This window comes from Rhinoraja longicauda, chromosome 26, assembly GCF_053455715.1.
Source record: "Rhinoraja longicauda isolate Sanriku21f chromosome 26, sRhiLon1.1, whole genome shotgun sequence".
Lineage (NCBI taxonomy): Eukaryota > Metazoa > Chordata > Chondrichthyes > Rajiformes > Arhynchobatidae > Rhinoraja > Rhinoraja longicauda.
In genome coordinates, this window is record NC_135978.1 from 22,158,366 (window position 1) to 22,172,335 (window position 13,970).

At 39.8% G+C, this 13,970-nt stretch overlaps 1 protein-coding gene across 2 annotated transcripts in view; it reads right to left on the bottom strand.

The window, feature by feature from the left end:
• fam222ba (family with sequence similarity 222 member Ba) overlaps positions 1–12,397 on the bottom strand; it is a 38,654-nt gene extending 26,257 nt beyond the window's left edge. The window contains exon 1 of one of the 2 annotated variants that reach the window (XM_078422385.1): positions 12,293–12,397. The gene's annotated coding sequence lies outside the window, so the exon portion shown is untranslated. Of the gene's footprint in view, positions 1–11,855; positions 12,002–12,292 lie in introns of those variants that run through there. The other variant, XM_078422387.1, reaches the window with a different exon arrangement.
• Between the last annotated feature and the right edge of the window lie 1,573 nt (positions 12,398–13,970).

Genomic DNA, 13,970 nt, shown 5'->3' on the forward strand with positions numbered 1-13,970 from the left:
CCTAACACTTCACATCAGTTTCAAATTCTGGAATGAAAATATCATGATAATATAACAAGGAAGAGATCTCCCTGTCACAACAAAGCAAAGGAAACAAAACAAGGTCAAACTTGGGAATCAGGCCAGCACCAGCTCTGGGAAACTGGAGTCCAAATGGGAATTGAGTGATGTCATATCTTAAAATGTGCAGCAACACCAAGCCACCGGCCAGTCTTTAATAATGTAAACGCAAACTGAAAAATATCAACCAGTAAAATTAATTTGTTGTATGCAAAATCAAAATTTCAGGCTTCTCCTATACCACAATTAGTTCACTGTCATACTCGAACAAATGCTCTTCTCAACCAGGTCAAACAAGAATTCATAAGCTTTGTGTATTTAATACTATTCAAAGTCAGCTGTGTATGCTTCAATCTCTTGTGGTGTGTTTGCATAGAGTACATAAAGGCCAGATGTTCTTCACAGCAATCAAGGTCACTCATCCAAATCCAAATTTTCAAATGCTTTGCATTTTTCAGTTATACACATTCACAAACAGAAGTGGGACCGAGAAACCTCCTAAGAGTACAAACTAGTGCTTCTCCACACAAGGCTAATTGGCAGATTGAGCCTTCTTATTTTGATTTTATGTCCGCACTGATCCATACTAGCATTTTAGAATCAATCCCCATTACACCAACTCTCTCAGCAAACTTGAAGCCAGTTACAATATTCTTAAAGGTTATAAAGCTTGTTCAAAGATTTGAAACTGGCACCTACAAAATACTAAGAAAAAATTATATTACAGAAAGCCACATGTTCAATGTATAGAAATCACTTTGCTTTAGACATGATGACCAAGAACAAATGCACTCATTCCCTTATAATGGTTTAATAAAAATATTGCACTCAATTAGTTCACATTTAGTGATGCAAGAGGGTGTACCATCTCCCAATCAGTTCCAAATTCACATACACCGGCCCACACAATACTTTCGGAACAGCAATAGGAAATCAATAGTCCACTTTGATCTGATGAAAAACTTTGTTCTGTGTGCTATCTAGGCAGATCACACCATACACAAGTACATCAGTTAGTTGAAATGAGAAAATAAATAAGAGTGCAAAATACGGTGTCACAGTTAGAGAAAGTGCAAATGCAAAATAAGTGCAAGAGCCACAGTGAGCTAGTTTGCAAGATCATCCTTAGCATTCGAGAGGTCCATTCAAGAGTCTGATAACAGGGAAGAAGTTGTTCTTGAATCGAGAATGCAGGAGTATAGTCAGCGGCTGGGAACGCAGCCATGTGGGGCACTGGTGTTGAGAATTATCATGGATGATGTTTTGTCGTCTATCCTTATTGATTGAAGTCTACGTGTCAGGAATTCCAAGAGTTCGGAGATAAATTTGATGGAAATTATGGTGTTGAGGGCAGAGCTATTGGCAATAAATAGGAATCTGACATTGGTATCTTGTTATCCAGATGCTCCTGGGATGAGTATAGGGCCACGAAGATGGTATCTGTATGGACCTGTTGTCACAGAAGGCAAATTGCAGTGGATTGCAGCTGTCTGGAAGGCTTGAGATGATGTGTATCATGACCACTCTCTCAATGCACTTCATGATGTTTGATGACCCACCGGACAGAACTCATTAAGGATTACTACCTTGTTTTTCCATGGCACTGGGATAACAGTGGCTTCGTAAAGCAGGTGGGAACCTCAAGTTTTAGTAGGGAGAGGTTAAAGATGTCTGTAAATAATCCTACCAGCTGACCGTGCATGTTATGAGGACACCGGTGACATTAAGCTACCCAAGGGGTTGACCTGCAGGAGTGCTGCAGCTTTCTTTAAGGGGGAAGGCCCAGCATAAAGCAGAAGAGAGAGGACAGACATTCCTAACTGCTTCTTGCAGTTTCAGGTAACACAAATAAGTCACCTTGCAGCTTCTGTGGTAGACTGTATGCACCAAATGTCACAAGAGTTTCTATAAATAACCATTTAAAAATGCTTGTGTTATCAGTCTCAGCTAAAGTGGCAGCGACATGCAGCACTTCAAAGCAAGGTAACAGTGCAGTAGGGACTGCTGAATAAAAAGGAACAATTTAATGAAACCTTCATTTAATTTGTACTTATTATTGCATCCTATTGATTGCAAACAGACCAGACGGGTGGATGACACAGAAAATGCAACAAAATAAATATGTACCCTGATCCAGTAACATGCTAGTCAAGGACCAACCATAAACAAGAGATTAAAGTAATACATTTGCTGCCAAGACCTTTCTCATGTTCAAGCTGAACTGCCAGACATGCTCGAGTCAGAAATTTCTGGGTTCAAGATGCATGAAAGATTTCAGCAGGAACCAGGAACCCAGGTTATCGCACCAATTCCACGCTGAAGGAGAGATGTGCCATCTCTCCAGAAAAGACGATAAACTGAAGCTCCATCTGCTCTCAGTTGGCATTATTTCAAACAAAAACTTTTCCCTTAAGCAAATAAAAGCAGACTGCTGGAGGAACTCAGGGAGTCAAGCAGCATATGTAGAGGGAAATGGATAGATAATGCATTGGGTCAGGACTTCTCCAGGCATCAAATCAGCTGGACACCCAGGGCCATACCCAAGTCGCTGGGAGGTTTATTTGACACATTTTCACCTTTTTCAAATCCCTGGTCTACATAGAGGAACTGCAGGATTCAAGATACGGAGTGAAAGGAGATATTACATGCCAACCAGTCATTTAACTCAAAATGATGCAAACTGTCGGAGTAACTAATCAGATCAGGCAGCATCTCTGGAGATTGTGGATAGGTGCCATTTCAGGTTAGGGTCTTTTTCAAACTGGGAAATTGAATAGAGCAATAAATATGTCTGAAAAATAGTAGAATGGTACAAGATTGTAGTGCAATCTAAAGTAGCTCAAATAAATACCGAAGTATAATAACTGAATAACCAAATGAGGTAGAGTTAAGAATAAAGAGGTCCACTGGTCAGGAAATCAAGAGGCCAGTCGCAGATGGAGGCTCCAAGGCCTGAAAATTTAGGGATGAACCTGTTTGGCATGACGGTGTTGAAGACTGAGCTGTAGTCAATGAATAACATCTTGACATCCTGTTCTTATTGCCAAGGTAATCTAAAGCTGAATATAGCACAAAGGAGATTGTGTCCTCTTCCTCCTATTTTACTTGTACCCACATTGCAAGAGGTCTAGATTGTCCAGAAGACTGGTGCTGATATAGGCATTCACCGATCTTTCAAAGCACCTCATTACAGTCGAGGTTCAATTTACTGGGCTGTAGCTATTGAGGCAGCTCACTTTACTTTTCTTGGGGACTGGAATGATGGAGGTTTCCTTGAAGCAGATGGGGACAGCAGACTGTTGAAGTGAAAGGTTGAAGATGCCGGTAGAAACTGTGGCCAGTTGATTGGCAAACAATTTCAGAGCCTATCCAGGTACTCCATCCACACCAGCCACTTTCCGAAAGTTTACTCTCATGAAACCAGATCTGACATCTGGCACCAGGATGTATGGTTCAGTAAGTTTAGTAAGGGAAATGTTCCGCCATTTTCCCATAGATGGGACCTTAACTCCAACACCAAGGCCAGCTGACTGAACACGAGATTCCTCTGTTACAAAGCAGAGTTACTACTGCACACCGTATGTTAGTAGAGTAACACAAACTTTTCACAAAAGCACAAATCCAATTCACAATCCCTGGTATTCTACTAAATCTGTTTTACAATTCACATGATCCTTCTGGGGTACATTGATAAAACCAATGGAAACAAGAAGTAGCAAATTAAAAGGAAAACTAGATTTGCCAGCATAGTAATTTCGCTGTATGTACACACCTAAACTCCAATTTGAGGAATGCCTGATTCATTCTCATCAATTTAGAACTATACAGGTTACTTCTAAAGGATAAAACACATTTTAGGGTAAGTTGAACTTTTTACTGCTATTGTAAAATGTATCTCAAACAATTCATGGAAAGATATGCACTAAGGACCCGCACACAGAAATACTGATCCAACTAATTTTAGGACAACAGTGAAAAGATTGCATCTAAAACTGAGATCCTTCCACATCAATGGGAAACAAAGTCACTACTTAAGCCACAATTTCACAAAGAAACCATGTGGCACCATTAGTGATATGTTGAGGTGTGAACACCTAAATCAATTGCAGATGAAGTTACATCTTAAGTGAGGTATTTAACGCAACAGAGCTTCCATTAATAGAGAAAACAATCTTCACTACAAAATTTCCAAGGAATCAATTTTCTGTTAAGACCCATGTTGTTACTCAAAAAAAGTCTGAGGATGAATGTTTTAATCAGCTTTGGGTTTACACTACCAATTTCCTTTATCAACGAGGACACTAAGACTTAGGTTTAACACTAACATGATGGAAAACTACAGAATCTTATAACATAGGAGACCTTTGACCCATTGTGCCTGTGCCAGCTCTTTGAAAGCAGCCACCTTTAACAACATAAGCCAATGAGTTGAGAAATGTGGGCAGATGCCTGGGCCACAACTGTTAAGAAAAGACAATTTATTCAGAATACATTTTAAAAGATTCTGACATAATTTTTTTTGACAGAATCCACAGCAAACTCTTGCACTAAAAGGAAGCACAGGTATGAATAGAGATATGTAATTCTCCTCCACCCATTGTTTTTTTATTTGATGTTACTGCAGTTTCTGTCATTTTAAATCCATAAAAAGGAATCTGTATTGACAGGAGAACAACCCAATTATCTTACTGCCACCATTCTCAGTCCTTTCAAACATATTCCATTGGTCCTAATCTACTCTTCACTCCTGCTAAAACGCAAACCCTTTTAGGTTCTTATCCAACTCCCTTTTCAAAGTAATTATTAAAATCAGCTTTCAGGCAATGCAAAATCTCTCTGAAAGTCAAATTTAGCGATTTTTATCTTGACATGGAAGTAGCATGGATGATTTATATCAGTACTGCATTCATAAGCATTGCTCTAACACCCACATATATTTCTTAAGACATTTGTGAGGGGAAACAACACTAATCTCAACTATGAACTATGGACTGTCTTTGGTTGCATTAAGGACTCTGGGGGGTTTTTGCACTAGTAGTGGGGATATTAATTCATTGAATTTTTGTTTATAATATTATCTATGAGCATTGTGCTTACCGTGACTGTAACGATTTCACCTCTGCAGGTAAGAATTTCATTGTTCTGTTGTCAGTGCATATGACAATTAAACTATCTTAAACTCTTGATTGGGCTGAATATACAACTATTCCACTACATTTTGCTTTGAAATATAGAAATAGTATATATATTTTAAAATGTCCAACTGTATCTGAAAGGAGAAATCATGGTGAGTATTTCTGATTGGAGTCCATCCAAATGGAATGTTATAGATTTACAGCATTTGCAGTTTCCCCTTTTTAAAAATCATGCATCTGTGGATTTGTTGAGTCAACAACTGGGTAAAAGTAATTTCCATTTTTTCAGGAATAATAGCACCTGGTAATATTTTACACAAATTTCTTCATAAAACTTTGAATAGCTCTTCATGGTATTAGATCACGCCAAGCCCTGGGGACTTTTACCATGAGGTGTAATGTATTTATTCTTAGTTTGCCATTTGTTTTGCATAATTACAACTACAGTTTGCTCTAGCAGTTAATTATACGTAATTAAACATTAGCCTGGATTTACACCAAGTTGTCAATGGCAACCAACCTGCCCTTGCTTGTAAAATGTAACAGATTTTTTTAATGCAGTGGGTATCTAACAAAGACAAGCTGTGCTAATATGAGGTCTCTTTCAGTTTTCCTGTACTGTTCTTGTCGACTGGCAAAAACAGTTCAATAGATCCGAGGCCATTCTCATAAACCCGTACTCAGCTCCACAGCAACAGCCTACATTCTAGGTAGGTTATGTGGCATTCCTCAGCAAATCACACATGTGATCGGCAGTATGATTTGCTGCCCAAATACAGCAATCAAATGCAGTTAAAATATCAGCTTTCCACTCAGCTCTGGAATTCCATTCTCTTCTCTGTTAAGAGACTCTTTAAAACTTAATCTTTCAATCATGCTTTTAGTCACCTACACTCATGTCCCGTGGCTTCATGTTAAATTCCATTTGATTATTGCTCTTTGAAATTCCTCTGGATGTTTTTACCAAGTTAGAGGCACAATATAAATATGTCTTTGTCAATGATAAGTCATTTTTCCTAACATTGCAAAGTTTTGGCCTTCATAACAAGAGGAGTTGAGTATAGGAGCAAAGAGGTCCTTCTGCAGTTGTACAGGGCCCTAGTGAGACCACATCTGGAGTTTTGAGTGCAGTTTTGGTCTCCATATTTGAGGAAGGACATTCTTACTATTGAGGGAGTGCAGCGTAGGTTCACGAGGTTAATTCCCGGAGTGGCAGGACTGTTGTATGATGAAAGACTGGAGCGACTGGGCTTGTATACTCTGGAATTTAGAAGGATGAGACGGGATCTTATTGGAACATATAAGATTATTAAGGGATTGGACACGCTAGAGGCAGGAAACATGTTCCCGATGTTGGGGGAGTCCCTTAAGGGGTAGGCCATTTAGAACGGAGATGAGGAAAAACTTTTTCAGAGAGTTGTGAAGCTGTGGAACTCTCTGCCTCAGAAGGCAGTGGAGGCCAATTCCCTGGATACTTTCATGAGAGAGTTAGATAGAGCTCTGAATGATAGCGGAGTCAAGGGATATGGGGAGAAGGCAGGAACGGGGTACTGATCATGGATGATCAGCCTTGATCACGGTGAATGGCGGTGCTGGCTCGTAGGGCCGAATGGCCTACTACTGCACCTATTGTCTTTTCTGATATACTGTTCCGGCACATTAGGTCAAATCCAATGTATAAGCACACACTTTTCGAAAGGGATTGTGGGAAGAATAACCAGCTTCCCAATTTCAAGATCATTTTCCAAAAGATAAATATTTTCAGATCTTTCCTAAAAGGAGGATTTTGTTAGGGGAGAGCATACGATTTGATTACTTTTGCTGAACAATATATGTATATATATTTCATCCATACACACACTTGTAATTCATGATCGAATTCCACTAATGAGCATTTGGCCTTTTTGTTATCTCATCCAATGTAAATCTATGCTCTATGATAGGTATTTTGAGCAAATTATTCCAGAATGGGATCTCTAGATTGAATGTGCAAGAATGTCTAATCCAATGTTCAAGCATCTCATAGTCATGTTGTGTGGAAACAAGCCCTACACAAGCGCTACACTTGCCCACACCGGCCAACATGTCCCAGCTACACTAGTGCCACCTGCCAGTATTTGGTCCATGTCCTATCCATGTACCTGTCTAACTGTTTCTTAAATGTTGTGATAGTCCTTGCCTCAACTCAACATTGTTTAAACAGGCTGTTTTTAGAAACTTCCTTATAAGAATCATTCTTTTAAAAATAGTTTGCCACGGTTTCCTTCTTGAGAGACCACAATCAAGAGAGATATACAGCCACTTCTTCTGCCTAAACATTATTTTTCTCTCATTTTAAAATAACTCACTAAGCTACTTTTTTTCTTCTCTCTCCATTCTGCCCAAGGCTGGTGCTTCACATACTAAGCAGTAACAAATTAAGCCCATTGCTTCTGCTACAAGTCACAACACATTTGAAAAGAGTTTAAGACCTTATTATATCTTTTTGCATTTTAATACAAATTGTGGGTTAATTATCAACATCCACATTACCTCAGAAGACTACTCTTCCTCGACACTGATCCCGGGGGTGGGATCATGCCGGAGGGGGGGGGAAGCGTGATGTAGCCAGCTTACGCAGTGAGGAGAGCGAGCTGGCAGCTAGCCGAACTTGGACCATGACCTCTATCTGCCAAAACACATTTTATTCTCTCAGGATGTAAAACGCCTGATGTAGACAGAGTAAAATCTATATGAAAAATTTATTTGTAATATATAAAAACCTTCTAATAGATTTCAGGAGGATTAAACAAACCAAAGCAGCAATGGTGGAAATATATAACTTTTCCTCATTGCTCATTGCTGCCAATATGAAAGTTTCAAATAACTTAAAGCGGACTTTATCTGCAATACAAATAAATCAATTTGGGATAGCTTCAGTCCCTGTAGATTAAAATGTAATTTGTTTTAAAGTAAAATGGTTTAAGTTAAAAAGGAAGCAAATACAGCTGTGCTGCTATTGCAGTAATGGCAGAGGACTGCCCATATTAATTGACCAAGCTCACATCCAGTAACACTGTGACTAAAGTGAAGGAAATAAAGACTTCTTTGATAACTCAGTGAAGAATGAAAAAAAAAGATTGATATGGATGATACCAGAGATAAGGGATTATAGCCATTGGAAGGAATGAACAAAGTGGTTATTTTCTCAGGAAAAGGAAACTCACACCGGAGTAACACTTTAAAATTCCAAAAAGATGGAAAAAATGATTCCCCCCTTATTGTCCAAAATAAAGGCCATAAATATAAAAGATGATCATTATTTGCAAGGAGAGAAAAGAATGCATTTAAAAAAAAAAGAAAGCTAAACATACTAGATGGTTAGGTGGATCCAGGTAGGGGAAGGGGAATAAGCTGATGATAACATGAGTATAAAACCTGGGGGTAGGGGCGGTTGGTGGTGGTGTGGGAGGAATGATTTTATTTCAAAATATGCTTTATTCGAGAAACAAATATATACAAAGCATGTTCCTGACAAAACTCCATTCGAAACTCGCGAAGGCTATACATACATTCAATACACCAATTATACAAAACTACCCCCCACCCTTGCCACTCATGGAGGAATGATGGGCAGATGGAACCCGGTGAGAAGGAAGCAGAGGGGTGATAGGTAAATAGAAATAACTGTGGGGGAGGAGGTGATAGGCCATTTGAACCAAGTGAAAGGAGATGACAAGCAGATGGAACTAGTTTTCACATTAGTGAATGAAAGCATTCCCTTTGTTCCTACTTTTATTCTTTGTTTTATGTTAATCATATTTGACAAACATGCTTGAATTTTCTTTGAGGAAATGACAGGGAAAGGCGATAAGAGGGGAACCAGAAGATGTGGTGTATTTAGATTTCCAAACGATATTTGACAATATGCATAAATTAAGAGTACAAGGTATCCAAAATATTTCAGAATTGAATAAAATTAGGGCGTCACATGGAAAGTTATTCACATTTTAAAGTTTAAATCTATCTCCTAGGGATGGATGGGGTGGAGGGAGGATAAGGGGGGTTGAGGGGGATGGAGTGGGGGGAGGGGTGGGAGGGGGGATGGGGGCGGGGGGGGTGCTGTACCAATGCAAGAGAGGTTTGGGCCCAACGGGTCCACTTGGTTCAGTTGTTTACTATTTACATTAATGACCAGGTAGAGGGAAGAAAATGTCAGATTTCCAAGTTTATCGAAGATACGAAAACTGTTGGAAAGGCATGTTGTGACGAGGACATTGTGAATCTGCAATAGGATATAGATGATTGAGTGATTGGATAAAAACCTGAAAATTAGTTTAATGTGGGGGAGAGTGTGAAACCGTGCACTTTGGTAAGACAAATCAAAAGATGGTTCAGAATTTAAATGGAAAATGACCATAAATGAGTGAGGTTCAGCAGCGTCTAAGTATTCCAACGTATGACTCACAAAATGTTAGTAGACAGGTCCAACATGTAGTTAGGCCAGCTGCAGGCACGGTGACCTTTATTACAAAGGGATTGGAATTTAAGAATAGGGGGATTTTGTTACAATTGTACAGGGGGTTGGTGAAGCCACAGCTGGAACGTTGCAGTTTTGATCCGCTTAGCATCGGAGGCAGACTAAAGGAGTTTCGCCAGGCTAATTCCTGGAATGAGAGGGTTGTCCTGTTAGACAGTTTGGACTGGTATGCCTTGGTGTTTAGAAGAATGAGGGATGACAGTCAAATATAAAAGATCCTAAGGAGGCTTGACAAGATAGATGTCAGGATGTTCTCATTCATGGGAGAGTCACAAACAAAGGGTGATAAATGCAAAACAAAGAGCCAGTCATTTAAAAATTAGGTGTGTCGAAATTTATTTTCTCAGATGATGGTGTATCACTGCAATTGTCTGCCCTCAGGGATTGTGGAGGCCAGATTATTAGATATGGTTAAAGATGAAAACATAAATATTTGTAAGATGGAGGAACTGGCTAGCAAAGATCAGTCATGATCATATAGGCTTAAGGAATCTAGTGGCCTACTCCTGCTCCTATTTTCCTGTTCCATTCAGCCCACTTACGACTGCATGCAAACATAATATCACTGTAAATCTTGAAGTTAAATATGACTTTTGTGACAGTAAGTTATACCACAAAGTATGTACACTATTACATGTTCTTTTCTTAATAAATGGCAGTCACATGGGAACAATCAGCAGTCATGTATGTTAAATCTAACTCCCAGGAAAATTACTGTCCACTCACTGTAATTGGTTTAGTTAATTAAACGTATAAAACGATAGAAAAACATTTTTATTGCTAGATTTTTCTAAATAACATTATAAGATGCCAACCAAAGCACATACAAAAACCATTGGAAATTATATTACAGCTCAAGTTTTAAGTAAACAGCCTGCACATCCAAAGGCCGCATTGTTACTCAACTGACTGAGCAGAAAATCTAAATGCAAGAGCCAGAGACACAAAGTGCAGACTGTGTAAATGACATCTTGAGGATTAAACTGATGAAATTTGCTTAGCAACCAACTCATTAAAAGCAGAGTTCAGAAACAGGCCAGCAATCCATTTACTCCCTTATCTCCCCTGCAAAAGATAACACGGTCTCCAGCTACCATCAGTCTCAGTGAGCAGCTTTTTTGGAAACTTCAGTCCTATGTTCATAAAATACTTTCCCAACATTAAAAAAACGAAATATTTAATTGCTGAAGTGTTTTGGAAGGTCACATCAGGAAAGGTGCTATTGAAATGCAAGTCTAAAAAAACATTAAAAATAAGACACACAATATCTAATTTCCATGTATTTTGCCTTCCTTCGCATATTATCAAAAGGGCTGTGGGGGCAGGAATGGTGGACACGTACTGGAACCAGAACATTGCACAACTAAAATTAATTGTTATTCTCTGAGGACACGATGGCTGTTGAAGAGGGGAGGTGGATGGGGACATTTGGTAACTAATAGTCAGCGCTACACAAATGATTAGTCATGCTTGATTCCCTCCTGATCAATTCAAGACAAAAATCACAGGACTTGGTTTGGTATGGGGAGTAGTCACCTCCATAACAATGGCGTGCTGGAAAGGTTGTCTCGACTGATTGAACTGTGCATCAAGCCACAAGGTTATGCCACACTGCAAAAACCCTCCAGCCTTTCAGATGAAAAAACACTGACAACTTTGACTTTGTCCCCTCCCCACATTAATCTTCATGTGACAGACCCGCAGCCTTGGTTTCATAAGGATCTCTACAGGTTTTAAAGATCGACACAGAATGCCATTCCCTGAAAATTCTCCATCTAAAGGCCAATCTTTTAAATATTTATCCCTTCATTTCCATTAACCGTGCATTAAAGGCCTTGGCATCTTCGAGAGAAATTTCACACACACTCACGTACATGCAGAATTGAACTTTAAAAAAAATATCCATTCATTTAAAAAATGATCTTCGAGTTTATTTTTTTTCAAAGTTAACTTTTAATACTTTTTTAGATTGCAAGGAAAAATCAGTGACACCACTTCGACTTCAGCGGCGTTTGTAATTTGCACCAGGCTCCATCCAGTGAACGAGAAAACAAATATAATCGACATTGATCACTTTCTTGCTCGAAACGGGAGATTTTTAGACATTTAAAAGTTAAATGGATACAACTGGTGGATCTTACTCTCAAATAATTTCGGCAACCACCACTCACGAGGGTCGATGACATTTGTTTTTCTTTTTTTTTAAACCACTTTAATGGTTTTTTTTAAATTCCCTCCCAGAATAAAATCTAATTTAAAGAGAGCACAAAACCCCTCAGCTTTTCAAGCTCGAGCCCTGCCAGGCACTAGGCGGCAGCTGGTATGATTGACAACAGCGCCGACCAACGGATGATCAGTTCCCATAATCGCCCCGCCCATTGAGGGCAAAAGGAGCGAATCGGCGCAGAGGCGTCGCGGAACTTCCGCTGGCAAGTCCGGTTACCGGCCGCCCGCCCTTTTTTGTTAACTCTCCGACGCCACCACAATATATTTTTTTAATTTAAAAAAAAGAGTGAACCCTGACAGACTCGGAAGGGAGAAGTAATTAGGTAAAGCAGGGAGGCAAACGGACACTTACTTTCTGTGGAGCTGACAGGACTGCATAGTTAAACTGTGGGTAAGGTCATGGATTCGTTCGCTCCTTCGACTCGCGCTGCTTCTGCGGCAAAAAAAAAGCCAGACGCAGCAACTGATGGCGCACGCGCACTGGCAGCTCCATAGTGCGCATGTCGGTTCCCGGCGCACGTCCGAGCATGCGCGGTTACCCCGGCCCAGAGTGCACAGTCCTTGCCGTCCGCGCATGGGCGTTGCTAAAAACGCCGACCTGTCTTGGTGGCCATTGTCAGAGCATCCACTCCTTCCAAATATTTCACTTAATTTCCATTCCAAGTTTTTGGGTACTTTGCAATAACTTTTTTCGCCTTTTCCTCTTCGCCCCCGCTCATTTTCTTTAATTAACAATAATATCTTATGAAGAGAAAAGACATTGAGTTTGCAGGAATTTGTTGGAATTGCAGCGAATTGTGGACGCAGCCCTGACCATCACACAAACCGACCTCCCTTCCATTGACTCCATTTATACCTCATGCTAGCCAGCTTCTCCCTCTCCTCCCCCCTCCCATCAGGCAAAAAGGTATAGAAGTGTGAAAACGCACACCTCCGGACGTCGAACAATCACTGTTCCAGGCATACACTGGCCCCATCCCCGAACTCTACTTCCGCTACATTGACAACAGCATTGCTGCAGTTCTCTTGTACCCATGCAGAACTCACTGACTTCATAAATTTCACCACTAATTTCCATCCTGCTCTTAAATATACTTGGACCATCTCCGCCATCTCCCTACCGTTTCTGGATCTCACCATCTCCATGACAGGAGACAGACTAGTGACTGACATCTACTACAAACCTACTGACTCCCATAGCTATCTTGACTACACATCTTCCCACCCTGTTTCCTGTAAAAACTCTATCCCCTATTCCCAATTCCTCCATCTAAGCCGCATCTGCACCCAGGATGAGGTGATCCATACTAGGGCATCAGAGATGTCCTCATTCTTTAGGAAACGTGGGGCTCCCCTCTCAGGAAAGATTTCTCAAAATAGCAATAGCAATAGCAAAAAAATGTGTAGCGGTCACTTGGAAAGATCACAATGAAATAAGAATTGCAAGATGGTATGCAGAAATGCGTAGTTGTATCCCATTAGAAAAAGCTACTTATAATCTGAGAAATAAATATGATTTATTTTTGAAACTTTGGAACCCATTCACTTTAAAACTAGGATTAAGAATTGGAAATATTTAATTTTAGGATTGTTTTGATACCCCTAAAAATAATTTAATAAGAAATTAGCCGGAAGTGTTTCCTTCTTGTCTCCAGGTTTCCTTCTTTCTTCTTTCTTTCTTCTTTTATTTTATTTTTTTTATTTCTTTATCTTTCTTCTTCTCCTTTTTCCTCTTTTTTCTAACTGGGGGGTGGGGGGGAGGGGGGTTGTGGGTGGGGAGATAATACAGAACAATACACGTATAATCGAATTTAAAATGTATAATCAAATTTATAATGTAGGTACCATCGCGTACTATGAGTTCATACATGTATTTGTTTTGTTAAAATTTAAATAAAATTAATTTAAATATACTTGGACCATCTCCGCCATCTCCCTACCGTTTCTGGATCTCACCATCTCCATGACAGGAGACAGACTAGTGACTGACATCTACTACAAACCTACTGACTCCCATAGCTATCTTGACT